Genomic DNA, 22,065 nt, shown 5'->3' on the forward strand with positions numbered 1-22,065 from the left:
AATATAAATAAATTATGGATGCTAAGATCATCCTGACAATGTCATTTACTATTTCAATCCCTTATCATCGGATTTTTTTTTTAATTATTTAAAGAGACTGGAAATACATTTTATGGACATGACAACTAAAAACAGGATCACCTCTTTCAGTTCTGATTGTGGGGAAAAAAACTACTTTTTTCAGGAGATTGCAAACTAAATATTTTTTGAGATTTGTTTTATGAGGACTTCCACAATTTATTGTTCTGTGTACTGTACATTTGGCAATATTTATATTTTTATTGGTAAAATGGAGGAATTTTAAAAATATAAATAAGTTATGGATGCTAAGATCATCCTGACAATGTCAGATCTTAAATCAATGATCTCTTCTAGTATTTCCAGTAGTTGCTGTGTTTTTAATTGAGCTGCACATTTATCTGTACAAGGGAGCATAAAAAAAGGCAGCTGAGCAATTTCATGGACAAAAAAAAATACTTTAATGTATATTAAAAGGACAACAATTTGAACTCTTAAAAATTATACCATCAATAAATTTTGGAAACTAGCTACATGGCAATCACATTCAAAGACTTGAGGATCCAGTGGCCCTTAAAGGGGTACTTCACGTTGAAGTGCATTCCAGGTGTTGCAGAGTAACAACATAAAAGGGACCACAGTAAAATGATTTCTGTGCCATGCCATTGTCTAACAGAAATGGAGCTGTGATGTTCGAGACAGGGATATCATCTTGCTGAAGTGAGAGACAGCAGGACAGGGAGAAAGCTCCTGCCAAGATAATGGTGGAATTATGCCAACTGGGTAGCAAAGATCATTAGAGTCTGTGCACTGGTTGGCACCAGAATGAGACTAAATACAAGCCTATCTCCAGTACTACATGCATGTGCTTTATGGGTCTCATGCATTGTTTCCCCATACAATGTGCCTCTGCAAAACAATTCTGGATGTCTCTGGCTTTTTAGGTGTTACAAAACAACTAGTCTACCTTTCAGTCACACCCTCCTTTGCTCACATCTTTAAGCATATAAGAGGCAAAAAGCTTTAATCTACATCCAAAACCTGCACTAACCATTTTAAGGTGCAAGAGAAAAGGAAAACCACTGGATTTGTATTTTTCTATTTTCCTAAGTCATGAAAATGAAGAATTTGACTGTTTTCATACTACCTGTTTGATGAATGTAAATATTCTGAACTGTTTTGTATTGTGATAGAGATAAGATTGTATATAATAAATATCTGAAAGGTTGATGCTATCTGTTCAATTGTATTTTCCTGACTATTCTTTCTGGCTGTCAATAGCTTACTGAACTCAAGTCCTTTTAATGGCAGTATGTAGTATGGTAAAAGTGTTTTTATCTGATAATTTTCTTTCCTCGTGTCCTGCTAGACCAATCCATTACCCTTTGCATTTCCTCATTCCTCAGCTGCCAGTCACAGAGATCACACACCCCTTATGCAATCAGTCTTTTGCATAAAAGGGGGAGTAGTCAGTGGCCCTGGTCAGCAGCCTCAGTCAGAGCAATCAGACAAGAAATCTCAAGTATGCCCTTTCTTTCAGTTCTTATTACATTTTTTATGATCGCTTGAGATCATCCCCTCCTCAGGGGAGGGCAAAGAGGGAGCATGGAGAGAGAAAGAGAGAGAAAGAGAATTGAGGGCTAGGCCCTTGTCCAAGCCTTTCTGTAGAAGGTCCAAGATTTGCAATACATCCATTTTCCATGATCAGATTCCATTCTCTTGACAGTCCACCTCAAACAACCTCCAGATTCTGACATAGGCTAAGGAGATTAAGTTTTTACATGCTTTCAGCATTGTGGCTAGTATGGATATTTCTTGCGAGTATCCTGTTTTGAAGTCTTACCTTCTCAAGAGCCAGACCATATCCCAAAGATGGAGAAGGTTCTCCTGTCTGTACCAGGCCCTGTCCTGGCTACCCCTGTTCTCAGGGTTGCCACACAATGTCTTATCAGGCCTTCTTCTTGGTCAGACCAGTGTTGCCGCCATCATTTTTATAGGTGGCCTTATCTTCTTTATCCTTCCTTACGTATCAGTCACCAAGATGAGAATATTAACCGAAGACTGACCTTGTGTATCAGATGGAAGCAGGTCACTGTATCCTTGGATTCCACATTGCAATGACTGACTTCTAGGTCTGGCCTGCACCTCCTGACAAGATCCTTACAAATATCTTCTCTTCCTACCAGATGTCATACTGCTAACTGGGACCCAGACTGGGTTAACACATGTCTATTCTTGGGCTACGCATAGTCTTTAATCTTGGCCAGAGAATCCTCTGTAGTATTCTGATGACCCTCGATTGTGCTTTGTTCAATAGTTCTAGTGCTGCCTCTTTTAGCCCAGCTTAGATGGGCCAGTATGGCCAGAGATCAGAGTGTCCCTTGGGTGGTCATTACTTTGCTTTCCCTATGGGGTGATGCTCTGATACCAGGTAACCTCTTTTTCTCCCCATCCTGACTACTTAACAGTGTATATTAGGGTGCTTTGAAAAGGTTTTTTCTATGAAACCAAACTAATTGAGTAGAAAAATCATTACTACACTGTGAAACTGCTCTAAATAGAGTTGTAAAACTATTCAAGATTGTTGGCATGCCAGAATAAGTTGAAATGCTAGAATGTAGGCCAAAAGCTAAAAAGTATGTTGAGTTCAATATGACATATCGTTCCTGCCTTTACATTTTATTTATTTAGCATTTTTTTATATACTGAGGTATAGCAGAGTTGCCTTCACTCCGGTTTACATTTATAACAACCTGTTACATTAAAAAATTTAAAATGTAATTTCAACAATAAACTGAGAACTGGCATATAATGTAGTATAAACAAAACAAGATATACAAAAGGATAGGTACATTGAAATATCTGAGTTCAAATCATAAAAGGAGACATCTGTAGCTTGAAAGCAGGAGAGATTGTCATAGGGGGAGATTGAATGTTAGAAGGCTATGGGATTATATTTTAAGATCATTGTGCGTGCTGTCATTAATAGTTTGGCTGAGTAGCCAGGCTTTTAGGTCTTTTTTAAAAGATTTTATGTTTTCTTGAACGGTTAGGTAATGAGGTAACAAATTCCATAACTTTGGGCCAATGATGGAAATGGCTCTGTTTCTGGTGGAAGACAGTTTGGCATGTGGAAGTGATGGAATCACTAGTTGAAGTTTACTAGTTGTTCTTGTGCGTAGAGAACAATGGATATGTATGATGTCATCAAGGGCAGTGTAGTCTGCTTTATAAATTGCTTTATGAAGTATTGAGAGAACTTTGAATTCTATTCTTTTCTCTATTGGGAGCCACTGTAATTGGTTGAGAACAGGTGTAATGTGTTCAGATTTTCTTTTACCAGTCATGAGATAAAATTATAATTCCAACCAATTAGGAAAATGTTATGCAAACAAACTAGCTTATTGGTGTGTAAATTGGATGTGGCTATCTATTTAATTTGGTGTGTATTTAATCTGGCAGTGCTCTCTGAGACTACTAGCAAGTCAATTCAAAACAATCTCACACTCTCCTGAAATATTACATATTTTATCTAAAATAAAGTTCTTTCTTAAGATGCCAGTGTTTAAGCATTTATTTATAGAACCATAACAAGGGTCCTCAGTCTGAAATGAGGCACCCTGAAGTCCCTGCTCATTCCTCTTAAATCTAGTATGGGCACATCATCTTTGCCCTTCCTTGGCCTCACAAAGTAAAGTGAACACACACTCTATCCCTTTCCTGATGGCAGGATTGGAATTATTGCTTTAAGTCCTGTATCCTTTGCAGGGATGCTTCTACTACAAACACTCTGAACTGCCAAACATGGGGGAAAATAAAAAATAAATCTGGAGCTGGAGTGGCATCATTGTGCAAGTACACCTTTAAAGTTATATTTGGAAAACATTGGCTCACTAAAATATGGGCCACTTCCAAGGAAAGTAGAGTTAAATTGCTGCCTTGACTTACTAGCGGAGGGGCTTAGAATATTTTATTGGGCAGAGTAGCTACCATCCACAGCTTCAGGTGGGTTGGTCCTCAGCCTCTTGGCCCTACAAAAGGACTAGAATCTCCCTCTAGATACCTGTGACGTTACCGACCCAGCCTCCTTGCCCTTATGCTGGTACTTTTTTATTTTATTTTTATTATTTATCGAGTTTTATATACCGTCGTTCGGTTTCGCCATCACAACGATTTACTGTTTTGATGTTTAACAGGATGTTTAAAAATTCACGTGCTTATTAAAATATTTATTGTAGGCGTTATAAGATAGTTCGGTTGTTGAACTGTACAGGTTAAATTACGTGCTTTGGATTGGTTCTACATGTTTATATGGATCGGTAGGGAGGAAGTTATAACAGAGTCATTGGCTGTTGGTAGGCTTTGGTGAACATCCTAGTTCTTTTTTGAAGGTTTTCTAAGTCCTCACATGTTCAAATGACCTCTTTCCTCTGCCTGCCTTTGTGGCTTGGTTTTGCCTAAGTCCTTTACTAGATTCTCTAACTTCACCAACAAGGAGCCCCCTCTCCGCTCCCAAACGGGAGCTTACACAGACATGCCTTAGATGCTGAGTCTGTTGCCCAATTATGGAGCCACAGTAGTCTTCTAATTGCCATCTCAAAGGCAATCGACCTTCAGGATAACTTGACCAGGTCATACAATATATGTGCCAAAAAGGCTACCGCCAATTCTCTGGTATTGTTGAACACAGCTTAGGGTAGCTTGAGCTAATAACTCCAGAAAATAGAGTCCTGAATTGTCATGTCCACTGTGGCGAAGGCCTGCTTTAGAACCGCCTCTGTCTTCCTTCCTGTGGTCCCTCAAGGCCTCCAGGAAGGAAGGGCACCTTCCTCTATGGGATGGTGGTTTTGCAAGCCATAGCTGACATGAGCATGTCCACTCTTGGGACGCGCAGCAGCTAATTCTTCTCATCCTCAGGGAGAGGATATAATCACTCCATTATCCTGCCGCCTTTGAGCCGCCCTGAGAGAAGTTCCATTCTGACAGTACCATCCATCTTAGGACCTCATTTAATGAAATAGTTCTTGTGGGCTTACTAATGACCTGTAAGATATAGGTTGCCCTCCGACATGTCCTCTGTTTTAGTGTTTGCTGTTTTCAAGGCTGTCTGAATGCTGGTGATGAAGTCTGCAAGTTCTTCCTCAAAGAGCACTGTCCTTCCTGAGAACTCCTGGGTACACGCGGCACAGATCTGACTGCCAGCCATCCTTCTCCTGGAGTCTGGCGCGGTGGTCATACCAGGCAAATCCCTCCACTTCCACGTCTCCTGTGAGCAGTTAGGGGCTCCAGTTCTGTTCCCCAAAGATCCATGGTCTAGGGATTTTGCACTTGCCATAAAGCCCAACTTCTACATAGCACAGAAAGCCTGGTATATTACGAGGACAAAATCAGGGGAAAACCCTCTAGGGTGAACTCCTGCCGTATCCCTAAGCTGATTCTAGAACAAAGCCCTGCTATGAGTCTATCATACTGTTCCTTTGGGCTGCTTCAGTTTCCCCTTCCACAAGAGGAGCTACCGAGTCTACTTGTCCTGGAATGAGACCTTTTTTCCCTAGGGTAAGGGAAGCAGCATCCATCCATAGCTGATGTTTCACCCCTCCCGAAGCTCTTCCCCTACATGAGAAGAGATACAGTTATGCCCTTCCCAGGTGTCCACATCCGGTTTGCCATCACAAGATGGGCAGAAGGAGCCTACCTTACTGGGCACCTTCCAAGTGCCAAGGAGCTGCACCTGCAGCCACAGAGTATGTTTTCAGCTGTTAGCGTCTCACTGTATCCAGCACAAATTGTACTTATATAGAGAATCCCCACAAATCCCAGCTCCAAATCCTCTGCCCAGATAGCTTTAGCATTTCTAAATAACTGTAGCAAGGTTTTCACTGTGCCGTTCAAGCACACTGCCAATAGTTAGCTATTCTAGCAACTGCATTTTTTTTTTTTTTTGCACAATGCGGTGCTACCGCTGGTGTACAGGCCTGCCTTAACCCCTGCTGCGGCTCGGTGCGGCCTACACTCTCTTCCTTTTCATGTGCTTCACCCTCTGGCTTACTCACCACCTACCTAATACCGCTGCTCAATGCTGCTGTGCTTTAGACCACTGAAGTCCTCGCTCATATGGTGTAGAAAAACTCTTGCTTTTACTTAGTTGTATTCATCTCAGTCTGAGCAAAGCAGAACACTCAACAACCAAAAAACGGGGGCATGGAGTCAGAGACAGTGAGCGTGAGAGAGCTCAAGCCCCAGAACAAAACTCTTTTTGATAAAGGCAGGTCCCTCAGGATCACCACTTACTAGGGAAGGAAGTCAACCTAGGAGGGATCCTCAGACCCTCGCAAACAAGGATCCAAGCCCTAGGTACCTAAACCCCGAAAGAAATCTCTGGGAGACAGCTGCACTGGGAAAATCAACCCTGAGAGGTTGTTATCCCAGAAGCTAGTAAACTCCACCAGCCAGGGTGCAACTGATGAATCTGGGAGTAAACAATGAGTTATTCTACCCATGTTTGCAGCTACCTCTGCCTACTTTCCCTTTTATGCAAAAGAGTAACATCATAAGTGGGGTGTGACCTCTGTCTCTGAAAGCTAAGGAATGGGGAAAACCCAAGCAGGTCTAGCAGGAAGAAAAGGGACTGCTGCTCAGCCACCAGGCTGACCCTGCAGGTACACTTTCAATATTAGTGCTCGGATAGAAACTTGGATTCTAACCTTCAAAAAAATGTACATGAGCAGGCACGATTTTGAAAATCTAGAATCAAAAGTAAATATCATTGTGTAGTAAATAATGATTTCTCCTTTTTCAATGCAAAAATAAAAGAAAAAGAGGTTATTTGACTTTTCTTCACCTGCCAACCAATGGCAGTGCAAATGAGGTGCCACTTTCAGCCCATAAAAGGCTGACAGTTTCTCCAAAGCACAGGTGGGAGAAATCTTTTGGACCCAATGGCTGCACTGAGGGCCCAGTTCGGGTGTGTGGGGGAGGGGATGGAGCCAATGAAGGTCCCTCCTGAGTTTCATTCCAGTTTGAGGAGTTACAACTGCCCGAGAGTCAAGTGGCGACACCACTTCCAGATGTGGATGTCCCTTTCGGGCAGCAGGGACATGCTGTTGCCACTGTGTTTCGGGCGCAGTCTTGCTGTTGCAAGCCAGATCAAAGCCTCCCATGAACTGGATATGACCTGCTGGCTGTAGATTGCCCTCTTTAACATGCAGATTTTGTGCTTTTAGCTGTAAAGAATGTGAGTATAAAGTACACACATTCCCCCTGCTTGTAGATCCACAGTTATTTTTAAAATTGTCCCCAGTCTTAACATACCTGAAAAGAGTGATTAAAAATTCAAAGTGAGCATAAAGTCAGATGCGAATGGAGACTGCTCTGAAGGGCTGGGGGGAGCTGAGATTTTGTGCCAGGGATTTAAAAAATAATTCAAACACACGCAAGCACAGTGTGAACACTATAAGAGAGGGAAATAGTATCTTAACTATTCACCCAACCATATATTAAACTAGACTGGAGACAATATCATAGGCAAAATGCTCACAACCAGTTCTCGATCTGCTGTCTCTCGCCCTCAATGGGCCGCAGGCAGTAATCAGCCTGTGAGCTCAAATGGTTTTTAATCATTTATTGTCTCCTGTCTACCCAACCCTCACTCCAACGAACATACTTTATTTAATCAAATAATCTCTAAACCATGAAAATGCAAAATTTATCAAAGCAGCTCATGTATTACTCAAAATCTATAGACATACTACCGGTTAGTAACCCAATAATAATCAACAAGTATTCAGCCACGTGAGTGGTCATTCAAAAAGGTATACTTCCATTATCCACCCCGACATGGTCCATGTTTCGACTCACAAGGAGTCTTTTTCAAGGGGAATGAAGATGACAGATCACTATGTCACCGGTATATTATTTTCATTCAGTTCCTGTGAAACAATATGAAAAAATATATAAAATGATATATATAAAATGATATGTTATTTTTCAGATTGAATGGTTTGTCATCTTTAAGGATGATGTTTGTATCTACCTGTTAGCCTTTAAGTTCTAACGGAGTTTTTCAGTTGAGCAGTTGTGAGCATTTTGCCAGTGTGTGTGTGTGGGATTAGGATTTCGGTTTTAATTAATTTTATATATTTTTTCATATTGTTTCACAGGAACTGAATGAAAATAATATACCGGTGACATAGTGATCTGTCATCTTCATTCCCCTTGAAAAAGACTCCTTGTGAGTCGAAACATGGACCATGTCGGGGTGGATAATGGAAGTATACCTTTTTGAATGACCACTCACGTGGCTGAATACTTGTTGATTATTATTGGGTTACTAACCGGTAGTATGTCTATAGATTTTGAGTAATACATGAGCTGCTTTGATAAATTTTGCATTTTCATGGTTTAGAGATTATTTGATTAAATAAAGTATGTTCGTTGGAGTGAGGGTTGGGTAGACAGGAGACAATAAATGATTAAAAACCATTTGAGCTCACAGGCTGATTACTGCCTGCGGCCCATTGAGGGCGAGAGACAGCAGATCGAGAACTGGTTGTGAGCATTTTGCCTATGATATTGCCTCCAGTCTAGTTTAATATATGGTTGGGTGAATAGTTAAGATACTATTTCCCTCTCTTATAGTGTTCACACTGTGCTTGCGTGAGTTTACTATTGAGAGGTGTTGCTTCTGTTGAGTGATTTTATAAAAATAATTCAAATGCATATTGGAGTTAATATTTCAGGTTTCAGACTTACGAGAAACCACCTATGTCTACAATCAGAATAAACCTACCCTTCATATCAACATCCTCACAATTCCTCTCTGCTCCTCCTCCTGCATCAGGTCATGTGATGCACTCCAGTCCACCATCTGTCTTTCAAACACACACACACAAAACCTCCCCTAAATACAAAGGAGGCAGGAGAAATGGTAGGGATGAGGGCGAGACCAGAATCCAGCACACTGGGCATAAACCAAGCCTTTCAATAGCAACTATCGCACATAGGGCCTCTGACCTGCTAAGCCTCACCCACAATTCTGAAACAGTGTCGGCCCTGCAAGGTAATAATTGACTAGGGCACAGACAGAGATTTGTTTCTGGCATTAGGAACTTGCAGAGGCTTTGCATATTTTTAACCAACAATTCAGAGAAAAGAATCCTCAGAAAGTCCGACTCTTCTGTGGAAAAAGAAAACAGCAGGAGCAAAAGATCACGAGCAAAGACAGTATCTTTAGGTAATAACAGAATGCTTCTTGTCTTTGATTGTTTTCAGTGGAATATGGCAGCTTTCCAAGCAGCTCCACCAGCCTGCAGTTGTCGTCTTTGACTCCTTGTGTTGTACTGCTAATATGGTTGCTGCCATCACTTTGGACATTTATAAATCGGGGATCTGTGTCCAGCCACCTCGGAGTGCGGGGAGGAATGCTAGTACAAGGGTCTGCCCATTCAGCCTGTGCTTAAGCGGTGTCTGGCAGTCAGTTGTTTATTAGATTCTTATTTAAATGTTCTGCTCAGTTACAGCAGCTGAGCAATAACAGTTACTGTGTTCAGGGCTTGGGGGTAGAATCAATCAGGGGCGATGAAATGCATTGTAAGGATTCCAAACCAGCGGAGCTTTGTGAGCGTGAAATGAACTGCGTGGATTCCTTGGATCCTCAGTGGTGCCAGACGGAGGGAGAACCAAGATAAGCAGAGTGAAATCTCCAGCTTCGTAAGAAGCACTCAGTTTTCACTGGTTCACTTGGTAAATCGGGTTTTGTGGAAAGGGGAGGCTAGAGCTTAGAAACCAACAAAATTGCCTTTCACCAGCAAATTTTTTGGAAAGTTATTTCATCTAATTAATAAGTAAATAAATAAAGGTCAGAAGGAAAAATACTACATGTCCAGAAGGCGGTGGCAATTTGTATCAATACATGCATAAGTCACACCAGTTTTCAAAGCAATCTTACACGCGTAAGGTCACTTTAAAAATTCTCTCACCAAAACTACCGGGATACAATTACACTTGATCACTATTGCCAAGCAGCCTCTCCATCATTACCTCTCTCACCAAATCCTGTCCTCCACTAAGAATTAGATCTAAAACTGCTCCCTCTCTCATCGATTCCTGAACCAATTGCTCCATAAAACTATCATTTATTCCATCCAGGAATTTTAACACTCTAGGATGTCCTGATGTTACATTTATCCAATCAATATTGGGGTAATTGAAATCTAATAACAAAAAATGTGGAAACCAAAGTATTTTTAGATTATAGCCTAAGAAGGTGTCAGCAAGCCTGACGTTATATGTCTTTAGCATAGACACTAACCGGTCTTCTCAATCATCCACCTTCATCATCCTTTAATGCTTCAAAAATAATTTTTATAATTTTTTCTTATTATTTAAATAATAATTACAGAAGAATTTTTTCTTATTATTTAAATAATAAGAAAAAATTATAAAAATTATTTTTGAAGCATTAAAGGATGATGAAGGTGGATGATTGAGAAGACCGGTTAGTGTTTATGCTAAAGATATATAACGTCAGGCTTGCTGACACCTTCTTAGGCTATAATCTAAAAATACTTTGGTTTCCACATTTTTTGTTATTAGATTTATTGTTGTGGTTTACCACTGACTCTTTTGTGTAAGTGGTAATTGAAATCTCACATTATTACTGCACTACTAATTTGCGGGCTGATACAGTAAAAGTCGCGGGAGAGCAGGCGAACGCCCACTCTCCTGTGCGCCCGATTCTGTATTCAAATGAGGGCCCGTGGCAAAAAGAGGTGCTAGGGACACTAGCACGTCCCTAGCGCCTCTTTTTGGACAGGAGCGACAGCTGTCAGCGGGTTTGACAGCCGACGCTCAATTTTGCCGGCGTCGGTTCTCAAACCCGCTGACAGCCACGGGTTCGGAAACTGGACGCCGGCAAAATTGATATTAAGTCGGAGGGTGCACAGAAAAGCAGTTTTTACTGCTTTTCTGTGCACTTTCCTGGTGCCCGGAGAAATTAACGCCTACCTTTGGGTAGGCGCTAATTTCTGAAAGTAAAATGTGCGGCTTGGCTGCACATTTTGCTTTCTGAATCGCGTGGGAATACCTAATAGGGCCATCAACATGCATTTGCATGTTGCGAGCGCTATTAGGTTCTGGGGGGTTGGACGCGTGTTTTTGATGCTATTACTGAATAAGGGGTAAAGCTAGTGCATCGAAAACACGCGTCCAATCACGGGTTAACTGCGCTCCGCTGGAGCGCACTGTACTGTATCGGCCTGTTGGTTAGTTTCCCTAATTTCTCTTAGCATCTGCAATACCCAGATATGATTTAGTAGTCTGGAAGAACAGAGCTACTTTTGGCTACTGCTATCTTGCACATATACTGGCCCAGAAGAATGTGACATGCACTTAGGCTAGGCAAATCGGCCTTTAAGACTCAGGGAAAGGTACAGGCTACCTTATACAATCTTATAGTATGCTGTGGTTTGCAAGCCTTTGCCTCAGGAGATTCTGGGTATGGTTGCAGGACCTGGCTTCTCACCCTCAATGCTATTCCCAACACACCGGCAGAGACTAGGTACAACGAGACCATATGTGCAACCCGCTGTGTCATAGAACGCAACTTCAGAGTTCTCAAAAGTCGATTTTGCTGTTTGGACAAGATGGGTAGAGCTTTAATGTATGCCCCACCCAAAGTTGCTCTGCTGTGACTTCCATAATCTCTGCTGTGTCTTCCATTTGAAGTCCATAATCCATGGACTTCGAATGGATATAGTTCCTGATCTCCCCCCGGATCCCCCATGTGGCCCTGCACAAGCCAAGGACACAACGCTGAGTGGCAGCCAGCTTAGCCAAAATGTTATACAATGCTACTTTGCCTGATAGGCCTCACCTACCACATCCCCTTCCAGGGAAAGGAGGCCAGTAGGCTGTTAGCTGCTGCTCTTCTCACTATCATTTTTCTTTCTCTCACTACTTCTCTGTCTGGGTCACTGTGTAACAGAAAACACGTATGCCTACTCTGGATTCATCTTGACAATGAAGCCATACAATGTACTGGAAAAACAGTTATGAAAGTAAAGATGACATAAAATACATGTGGCTGCTATAATGTGTTTTGCCTCACAGTGACACTAAAAGAGGCAAGCATGGCACATTAGTTTGTGAACTACTGCAAACACAGAGTTCATAGTTTGGCCTAGCTAGCACTGTCTGGCTTGCCCGACATCCCCTGCGGACCCCAGCACTCACATGTGAATGAGATAGTGCCACAAGGGTAATGCCACCCCAGCTAGTCCTTGAGCATGTAGCTGTCCATGCTGTAAAATGCTGTAAAAGCTTAAAGGCACAGCCTAAAGGTACAGATAGACAGTTAAAGGTTTCAATGACAGAGTTCCTATTTTACTGCCTCATTCTGTAGCTGACAAACGAGGCATGTGGACTTATACACCTGTACTGGTTCAGCTTAATGTCACATGTGCGTGCCAAGACACAGCTGATACCATTGCGTCACCAGTTTTAGAGCACTGCTGACTCGGTTTTCCAACTGGAGCCAGTTTTGCTGGATATGTTGATCCAGTCCTGGTCTTACTCCCATACATGCAGGTATTGATAGTCTTGGTTTTGCTTGGAAAAGCTATAGGGAGATTGGATGAAATCCCTGCACGTAATGTTTTCCACACCAGGACAGGATTTACCTGTCCTGAAAATTGGAACCAGTTGGCAACTCTTATGCTGACATCAGAATACTCTAGCAGCAAGACCTCCTTTACAGCCTTAGGTAAAGGACCTGTGCTACCTGGTGCCATTCCCACAATATGCACAGGTCCTTCCATGGTTGCATGTACCCCATGCAACATACTACACCCACCTATGCAATTTGTAAATAATGTGCAGAAGGTGAGGGCTTTGGCCAATGTGATGTCATGTAGGTTCAGTTATCTTCTCAGCAAGCCTACAGCAGGATAAATCTCCTGCTCTGTGAAGGCAGGATTGGGAATCAGATAGTGTCCTGCCTTCACTTATATTTTCCTATGAGCTCGGAGATGTCACCATCACCCCATATAGTTTCTAATGGGCACACATATCTCTCCTGAGCAAAGGTTGACATCATAGAAGCCACTGTTTAAGTGTGTTTGAACCTCCTGCCTTCAAATCAACCATCACAGCTAGCCTTACAGATGTCTGAGTGCTGTAAGGCCCTTGACTATTATGGCTCACTGATAGTCATGTGGTGCAGCTGTATATACATATGTATGTACCCAGAAAATATGCAGAGTATTTTGCTTTGAGCAATAGCTAGAATCTCTTACAGTCCTGGTCTGATCTCTTAAAGCACATAGGCTGAGCACTCCTCTGCCAAACAGCTTGCAGATACTTCAGTTTGCAACGTCATTCCACACGTTTCTGTGGTTTAATGGTTGCAGGCCCTTGCTCATAAACATGCCTGTCACAACTTGTGGGGAATCAGGAACAACTGCTGTCCTCTATGCTGTACCTCATGTGGTGTAAGTCACACTTACAGTTAGTGTTGAGCAGGGTAGGTGTGCTCCTACACTTTCAATGATCTGGTCTGTGTAAAGCATTAAGGCTAGAGAAACTGTTGTCAGCTGATGACTTCGTGAGCCTTCAAGCTGCCTCCATAGTACACGGCACACAGTGCTGAATGTATAGGCCTACTGCTCCCAGAGGGCTCATGTGGTTGGCATGATGGCTGATGGCTTTTCTATGTAGTTCTCTTTCCAGACACGCATTTAGTGCCACCTAAGGCCTTGAGGGGCCCATGTCAGTATTTCCAACAAAGTAGGTGTCATATATGTCTCTCACAGATGTGTTTTATGTGGCCAGGTATACATAATCATTGCCGAGAAAGGACTAGCAATACCTCATTAGCAGTTATGGACAAGCTGCCACACACATCACTGTTTGATGACAAACATTCCAGGAAAATATGCATTGCCCATGGGTAGGTGCAAGAACTGCTGCAGGTAGTCCGTACTCAAAAGTTCAGTGTGGCAGTGTGTGACTTGGTGAGTGAAGTACTGTGTTACCCTCTGTCAATCTCTGTCTCTGGGGGTGCTCTTGCACTCGGAGGTCCCTCCCTTACTACAGCAATCCATACCCCAGAGCAGGCAGTATGTGTGCATTCATTTTGCACGCACTGCTTTTGAGCAGCAGGGATTGAGGGTTCCAGTCTTCAGAAGGGGCATCTCTGAGAGTTGAACATATTGACTACAGTATGCATGGCCTCAGGCCTTGTACTGTAAAATTTCCCCTAGTCTGCTCACTGTTTATACCTAGTGTTGAGAGAGGGGCAGAGATGTGAAACTTGACAACATAACACAAAACTCTGCATCCAAATAAAAAACCCCAACCGCTGTTCCATCCTGATGTAACCCACGCTACATAATTATTTATATATATCCCACCCTACCCCACCCCCCACCTCCCTTTCCCCCCCTCCGCCCTCCCTCCCCAGCCACTCTCTAAATGCCACCCCCTCCCTCCCCAGCCACCCTCTAAATGCTACCCTCAAAAGAACAACCCCCAGCTAACCATTCTGAGTCTCTACGCAGATTGTTATCTACAATGTTTCCTCTCAAGTTACATTCAGGTCAATCCAGTAAAGTGCGGCCGCGTTTACCCTGCTCCTAATCCGCTTTCTACTCACTTTCCGGCCGCGTTAGCCCTTCCTGCGATCCACAATCCCCTTTAACCTACTCTTACCGCGTCCTTAAATCCCCGGGTAACCCCTTCCGCACGCGGCATGTATATTAAATGTAAACGATCAAATTAGCTATTCCCTACCATCCAGTAACGTGCGCCCCGACTATCGCTTTTTTACCCTGCCGTTTTGCCGCGCGTTTAACCTGCTAACTTACCACCTACCCTTACCCCTGCGTTAGAGACAGGGGTAAGGGTAGGCGGCAAACTTTCCCCCAGCCCCCGCTCACCTGCCCTGGCCGCGTCAATGGATGCTGGTCTCCGGGGCAGCCCCAGTCCTCTCCCCCCTCCCTCCCGAAGCAACGAAAGCGGAAAAAATCTAAAAAGCGAAAAGCGAAGAAAAAAAAAAAAGTAGCAACGAAGTGGACGGTCGGGATTGCCAGTCCTCTCTCCCCTCCACCCGAAGCAAGGCTGCTTTACTTTACTGGATTGACCTGACACGCTTTGAAGCTTTCCCGTATTTTTTCTTCCCCTCTCTCCACTTTCTTCCAGCACTTTGCCTGTTTTCTTTTGGGAGACTCTCGTTTTCACCACTTCAATTCCCTGCTCCCCCCCCCAGCAGCTAAGGCCTCCTCCCTCCTCACAGTCCCATGTGTAAAGCAACGACTAACTTTTTTTTTTTCGCAGCCGCTCGAGATTGCCAGTCCTGTCTCCCCTCCTCCCGGAGCAAGGCGCGAAAAGCAGCCTTGCTTCGGGAGGAGGGGAGACAGGACTGGCAGTGTAAGCAACGACTTACTTTTTCGCAGCCCTCCTCCGGACGGACATCGGCTCCCCTGCCTCCCGGAGGCGAAGATGGATGCCTGCATGGGCGAAAGCGGCCCCTGTGCGTGCAATTGGGCCGCTCAAGGCGTGACGTCACGATGTTTGGTGTCACGGCATGTGATGTCACGTCTTGAGCGGCCCAATTGCACGCACAGGGGCCGCTTTCGCCCGTGCAGGCATCCATTTTCGCCTCCGGGAGGCAGGGGAGCCAATGTCCGTCTCTGCCGATGTCTGTCTCTGCCGATGTGTCTGAAATTTCACTTTTTAGTTCCTTCAGAACTCTGGGGTGTATACCATCTAGTCCAGGTTATTTACTACTCTTCAGTTTGTCAATCAGGCCTACCACATTTTCTAGGTTCACCTTTATTTGGTTCAGTCCATCTGAATCATTACCCATGAAAACCTTCTCAAGTACGGGTTCCTCCCCAACATCCTCTTCAGTAAACACTAAAGCAAAGAAATCATTTAATCTTTCCGCGATTGCCTTATCTTCTCTAAGTGCCCCTTTAACCCCTTGATCATCTAACGGTTAAGAAGGCATGAAAAGAATTTTAATAAAAATTAACTATGGGAAAAAGAGAAAGCATTGATCTTATTGGCCCAGCTACATGCTAGTCAATAAGTTTCCTTCTGAGTGAATGGAAATAAAGGTTAACAAACAAGAAATAATATAAGGTGAAATATTTTTATTGAACTAAAAATACATTTCTTGACTAGCTTTCAGTAGTTAACACTTTCTTCCTCCAACACTAATTTTGAATGAAGAAAGCAGTCTTGTATTTTAGATAAAGTTTAGAAAGAGATATTGTTGACATAAATCCCCTTAGTTAATAAAAATCATGTCAGTAATGTACAGTGCTACCGATTTCTTATCAAGGGGCTCTCACCTGTGAAGACCCCCCCCCCCACCCATTACACCCCCTTCTCTCCAAACAGCACATCACCGTTTCTCCAACTTCTCTCTAAGAATTAAAGTTATCGAATCAAAAATATCTGAAGTTACATAGTTTGAAATATTTTGTTATAGCAGCCTTTACCAACAACAGATATAATGAGTCTACAGAAGTATGTAAAGATACAGAGGATAACTTTCAAACTATGTGCAGGGCATATAAGCGCATATATGGGCATGCATAGTTTTAAAAAGAACGCGCGCGCATCCCGGCGTGCACACATGGACGCACAATTTTATAACATGCGCGTGCTGGCCACGCATGTTATAAAATTTATTTTATTTTATTTAGGTTTCTTCTATACCGGCATTCATGAACAGATCACATCATGCCGGTTTACATTCGAACAAGGGGTGCATAGAACAATAAAACTATAAACTGGTGCATCAGGGTTGCAGTTACAATGAAACAAGGTAATAAAACTGGGAGAAGAAGAGGAGAGCAGTATAGGTTAACATAAGTTAATTATTTACATTGCCAGGATAATCCTGGTCGGCATGTGCAAGGGGGAGTATAATTTAGCAAATTCGCTCAGTGACGCATCATTGGGCTTCTCCAGTTCCCTATCCCCTACCCTAACCTCCCTTCCCTTATCCTATCCACCCCCTATCCCTATCCTAGCCCCCCTCCCCCCCCCCATTTTTTTTACTTACGTTTTGCTCCTGCAAAAGAGCAGGAGCAAGTTGCATGCTGTACCAGGCACCTTTAGCCCCACCCTGCCCTGTCCCCCGGACCGCCCCACTGCCAAGGCCGTAACAGGGGTTATGTGCGCAGCTGGGCCCCTTTTAAAATGCACGCAGCGTGCGCAAGGCCTGGCCACACGCGTAACCCCTGTGTTTTACTCACGTGGGCCAATAAAAATCTGGCCTTAAGAGAACAGAGGGCATAGCATCACATCTGCCTTTGATTCTTAGCCTTAGATATAGGAAATACTTCCTCGGATCAGCCAAGATTGTGAATACTGTGAATGCAGCATCCAAAATCCCTAGGGAAAAGGAGTCCCAGATATCACACAACAGTAACATCTAGTGACCAGACTCAAAGTGCACACATGCAGGGCTCCAGAAGGAATCACAGTCTGTGGCCCCTGACAGAGTATGTTGCTGTAAGGGCTGGGCTAGTCATGAGTAGGGAGGGTGTTAAAAATGGAAGGAACCTCCCCAGGAAATTGAGAATGAAAGCTCATGGCATCATAGGTATATTAGGGACTGGTTCCAATCAATAAGATCCACAGTGCACTGCCAAAACCCTCCCTGCCAGGCCTGTTTCAGCCATTTTGTATTATGTACTGTGCAGGCTGGGCAGCTCCTGCAGACTATAGATCCCAACATGGTTCAAACTGCGAAATGGCTGGAATATACCTGGCAGTAGGTAAAGGCATCAGTGGTCTCCTGTGCACCATAGAGGGAAAATTGGTTCTGAATGAAATAAAAGCACAAAGGAATAGGAGAAAACAGCTGTGCAGATTTATGCACCAAGGTCAAACCCAGTAAATGCCAGTGAATTGAAAGCAGTTTGATATAAGGAAGAAACCTTCATTTTAGCTCCGCCTTGACCTTTTAGTCAAAGCTGAAAACAATAGTACAATGTTTAGTAAATATAGTACCAAAGACAGTACTTTAAGAAGGCAACAGATGGTATGGTATCCAATGGCTGTCTCCAAATTCTTTGCTTCTGTAAGCTTGATTGAGTCTTTTGTCTCCTTAAATGCTTGAAGTTGCCTGCTACCACTAAGATAAAATGACATAGGCAAACTATAATATAAAATTATTTTAAAGTTCATAGCTAATTATAGCCAATCAACGAAACAATAACTATATCTTCTCAGCCCTATTAATAGTTTCAGCAATTGCTGATTAAAATATTTTTTACTTCCTTACCTTTAATTCCAATGCCATCTAAATGACTCAGCCAACGCAGGTAACATCTATAATCACTAAATGTTATACTCAGCATTTTACACCACTTGAAAATATTTTCTCTCACCTTTTTCAAGGGCGAATCTCTTGTCTCACTCCTCTGCTTTCCTATACAGGTACTGATTTCGGAATGGTGGGTTATCATTGACCTTAGAGATCTTTGCAATCACAGGGATTGCCACACACTGAAGGACTTTGTTGCAGACCTTGACAGCAAAAGGCTAAATATTCACAAACCCAGTTGTCTTTATGCCTAGTCTAGATATAATAATCACTTTTCCAGTTCCTGTAACATAGACATAACCATAAGAATTGCTGAAAGGGTGGTGAATGCATAAAATACTATATCCCATCCAATGGAGGTGGTGGAGATAAGGACAGAATTTGAATTTAAGAAAGCATGGGACAAGCATAGGTGAACTCTGAGGGAATGGTAGGGATTGTAAAGCTGACCAGTTGACCAGTTGTAGGTCAGCACCACAGACAACTGTGAAAGCAGGGTTTCACCTAACTTTTATTTGGAAGTATCTTATTCCAAAAATGAGAGGAGGGAAATAGACTTCTAAAAATGGTTTTATCTTGAAAATGTATGCATTATTCTTATTTTCTATTCCAAAAACACAAGAATGCCTCCGCATTTGGAGAACTGGTCATTTTGAGGTACAGAACTCATGTGCACTTATATGAAGGAGAGATCGATATTCAGGGCCACTTATCCAGACACATTTGGACTTATCTGAACTAAGTGATGCTGTTTCAATATTTCACCACAATCAGTGGCTGCCACTTATCCAGATAACTTTTTATCCAAATAAATTTTATCCAGATAAGTGAGGGGCAGGATAGGAGTGTTCCAGGGTGGAAATACTTCTGGCTGACTTATCCAGCTAACTATATGTGCTGCTGAATATCTCAGCCAAGTTAGTTGGATAAGTTTATCCAGCTAACTTGCTCAGCAAGATAGCAACTGAATATCAGCCTTGTAAATTTTTGCAATATAATGCACATAAATTTATTTCAGGATTTTAGAAAGTAGTATACAGAATAACCATTGACAAACATCTACTTTTATTTTTATGAAATGATAAAGCTAATTAAGAGATTCTTTGCTGCCTTCTTTCCCTGAGCTTAACACATAATATAGTGAAGGATATTACCGAGTTAAACTTGCTTCTGTCTGCAGTTCTACTGCCATGGGTGTAGTTCACAGATTAATATTTTATGAAAAATGATCCCATGCTAATACTATATCATGATGTGTGAATGCCCTTCTGCCTATTTAAGGTAAATATCACTATGCTATCAATTTTTCTTCTTGCTACTAAAACTGAAGCAGGGATTTGGAATGCAGTGAGAAATATACCTCTGTGAATGGTGAAATAGGGGTTGCCTGGATCCAGTATGTAAGTGAGGTCCTTTATTATGTCATCATCTGTAGCTATCCAGGTGTTCACTTTTCTGCCAGTCGAAAGCTCTTCATCCAACTCTATCTTCACCTCCTTTCCTTAATCAGAGATTACTGACTTGATAATCTCCGGACCCTTGGATATGCTTGAAAAACTAATAAATGGAAATGATTAGTTCAAAAGCAAAGTAACCTCTAGTAATGTGTAACATTACTTAGAAGACCGTTTATCCAGCCTTCTGCTTTCAGCACACTTTATATGATTATTTCAGCTGGAGTACTTTTTGATGCTCACATGTGGATTTCCTGGCTAATTGCAGCCATGCATGTTACGATTGCCAGCCGCGGCAAGCCGCGACCAGGACCTACCAGGTGCTCCAGGGCCCGAACTAAGCAGCAGCACGAGGCAGAGCAGTGAAGTTCCTTCTTCGGCTGCTGCCGCTGCTGCTGCAAGATGGCCGCGGCGTTCCTCCCCGCGTGGCTAAGCTCCGCCCCCTGACGTTCGCTAGGGCCGCGCAGGCGGCTATGTCTTTGAATTTAAAGAGACAGGTACAGGAAGTGACCTGTTCTCTTCCTGAGGCTCCTGATTGGCTATGGCTATTTAAGGCAAGGTCTGTACCCTCAGACCTTGCCTTGACTTCTTGGCTCCTAGTCGTGCTTATTCTTGATTCCTGGTTGATTCCCTGTGTTTGATTCCTGGACCGGCTGACGTCTCTCCTGTTCACCGATTCCTGGTTTGGCGACAATCCTATCTGGCTCTTGACCCCTGGACCGGCTGCGGACATATCTGGCTCTTGACCCCTGGACCGGCTGTGGACTTATCTGGCTCTCGACCCCTGGACCGGCTGTGGATATATCTGGCTCTTGACCCCTGGACCAGCTGCGGACACCTCTGGCTCTCGACCTCTGGACTGATCTTCGGAGGGATCCTCGGGGGTGGCTCTTCAACTCGCTGAAAGCGTCAGCTACTATTTTTGACTCGCTGGAAGTGCCAGCATCTGGACCACACGACCAGCAGGAGGCGCCTGCATCCAGATCTTCTTTCGATCCACTTGCCACCCCGAGGAGCGGCCTCGCCTACCGACGGTGACCCATCGGACATCGCCGGATCAAGGGTCCACACCTCAAAGCCTAACAATGTCCATCTGGTCACATGACCCTATGCTGACTCAGTGTAAGTAATGAACTATTTTTCCAAGGCAAATTGCAAAACAATCCCTTATTTAAAATGGTCAACTTGTATAACAATGCATGCACCATTTCTTCTTCAAGACACCATTCGGAGGCTTTAAACTTAAAAAGCTGGTATACTATGCCCAGTTTCATTAATCTTAGTTAAAAGTGTTTTTATTTCAACAGGCTTGATGTCACAGAGATATATTTAATTGAATATAGCCATAACAAGATGAAGACTGATAATGGCATTTCTCCCATGAGTCTATTCTAGCTCCATTCTACAGCACTCTCTCTCATGTTTTCTTTCTCTCTGTATTTTTTGTTACATAATCTGAAGCTTTCTCAGAATGTAGAGATGTAAGAATATACAGGTTCAAAAATTTCAAATCTGCATATTACATGAGCAACCAGACTAGTAACTGACAATTGGATTGTTCTTTTGTGATCCCATCTCTGATTTGCAAACCACTATTTGTGATAACATTAATGTGAATAACGGTTTGTAATATGCAGTTCAGAATTTACAGATTATTTTTAGGTGTTTCTGTGAGAATAAATTAATGAGCAGCAGACAATAGACATTTAAATTAAGTATGTAGAGAGGCGAAGGAAATGGGGTTCAGGTTCTATTCAGACTGATGGTTTCTGAGTGATGCTGCAACCATTCATGTTCAAAATGGGATTCTGATTAGTAGGGAGGGATTTAGCCCTTGACGGAAGTGACCTTTAGGCCTGAGGAAGGAATGAGAGTGGACAGTTTGCTTCATTCATCTTAGAATGCTTTAACTCTTACTATCCAGTTCATGAATCTATATCATAACAACATCACAGGAAGTAATCCTACAATCCGCCCTTCCATGGAACAAGGAGAGAGGACAGAAACTATTATGGCCATGCAGTCAAAACGATTAGGGGTTAAACAAGTGTCTAATGCCCCAAAATTAGTCATTTTTTAATGTGCTATTTTGAGGGCAGTTTTTCAAAACCATTTCCACAGGTAAAACAGCATGTGCATAAAATGCATATAATCTTGCCGGTATGGTCAAGTGGCATTCCCGAGGACATATTTAAATCAGGGAAGGGAAACAGCATGTGTATAGATGACATTTTCAAATCTACATGCCCTGTT

At 42.8% G+C, this 22,065-nt stretch overlaps 1 long non-coding RNA gene across 2 annotated transcripts in view; it reads left to right on the plus strand.

Annotated features, from left to right (window-relative positions):
- The first annotated feature begins 8,913 nt into the window (after positions 1-8,913).
- Positions 8,914-22,065, plus strand: part of LOC115089543 — a 29,339-nt gene continuing 16,187 nt past the window's right edge. For both annotated transcript variants that reach the window (XR_003856152.1, XR_003856153.1), the window contains exon 1: positions 8,914-9,250. This is a non-coding gene — a long non-coding RNA (uncharacterized LOC115089543). The remainder of the gene's footprint in view (positions 9,251-22,065) is intronic.

Source organism: Rhinatrema bivittatum, chromosome 4, assembly GCF_901001135.1.
Source record: "Rhinatrema bivittatum chromosome 4, aRhiBiv1.1, whole genome shotgun sequence".
Classification (NCBI taxonomy): domain Eukaryota; kingdom Metazoa; phylum Chordata; class Amphibia; order Gymnophiona; family Rhinatrematidae; genus Rhinatrema; species Rhinatrema bivittatum.